Genomic DNA, 1265 nt, shown 5'->3' with positions numbered 1-1265 from the left:
TTTTTTGGGGTATTTTCTTCTCGTTATGAAGATTCTCTCTTTAAACTGTTGTGGGCTAAAAGCAATTGGAAAGTCTAGCAATATTAAGGATCTTGTGCAAAAAGAAAATTGTGCTGTCTTTGGTTTGCAAGAAACGAAATGTGTTAGTTTTTCAGATGCTTGGTTTACGTCAATTTGGGGAAGCAGGAGCTTTGGCCACGTCTCTGTGAGCTCTTCTGGCCACTCAGGAGGTATTCTTTTATCTTGGGACGACAATGTCTTCTTCAAAGAATCAGAAATTAAGGGGGACCATTTCTGTGGAGCGATTGGTTCGTGGCAAAATGTGAAAAAGAAAATTGGCATAATTAATGTCTACAACCCTCAAGCGACGGCGCAAAAAGCAAGAGTCTGGGAGGATCTTAGCTCGGTGATCATGAGTGCCTCAAATGTTATATGGATTTTATTGGGGGATTTCAATGCGGTTCGTTTTCCTGARGAAAGAATGGGATCAACTTTTGACTCTAAAGAGGCTTCAATTTTCAACTGTTTTAYTTCCTCCTCTGGGCTCCTCGATATCTCTTTCTGCGGCAGACGTTTCACCAGATTTAGCAAGGATGGGTCAAAGATGAGTAAGCTTGATCGTTTCCTGGTAACGTCTAACTTTTTCTCTATTTGAAAGGATCCTTCTGTGCAGGTTTTACACAGATCTATTTCCGATCATTGCCCTATTCTTTTGAAAGTTAATGATCTTTCTTTGGGGCCTAAACCATTCAGAGTTTTTGACTCATGGTTGGGTATTGATGATTTTCAAAAAACGGTCCTTTCCTCTTGGTCTTCAAGCTCTTTTCTTGGGGATGCTGATTTCTTCTTAAAGGAGAAGGTAAAAGCTCTTAAAAATGACTTGAGATTGTGGTCAAAAATTTTCTTAGCCAGCGAATCAAAAAAGAAAGATGAGTTACTCAAAGCCTTGTTTGACTGGGACTCTAAAGCTGAAAAGGGGGGTATCTCAAATGTTGATTGTCAAAAAAGAGACGAATGGATTTTTGATCTGATGCTTTTGGACAATCGAACAATGTTGAATAACCAACAAAAATCGCGTTCCAAATGGGYTTTAGAAGGGGATGAAAATTCCAAATTTTTTCACAATTTAATTAACTTTCGTCGGAGAAGGAACAACATTAAAGGAATTATTTGCGAAGGTGTTTGGACTTCTGATCCTTTGGTTGTCAAAAGTGTATTCTTACAGCACTTTGCTGACAGATTCAAAGAGCCTTGCTCCTCTAGAC

The sequence above is a fragment of the Cynara cardunculus genome (assembly GCF_001531365.2).
Source record: "Cynara cardunculus var. scolymus isolate 2C chromosome LG 11, CcrdV1, whole genome shotgun sequence".
Taxonomy (NCBI): domain Eukaryota; kingdom Viridiplantae; phylum Streptophyta; class Magnoliopsida; order Asterales; family Asteraceae; genus Cynara; species Cynara cardunculus.
Note: the sequence above shows the minus strand (reverse complement) of the source record.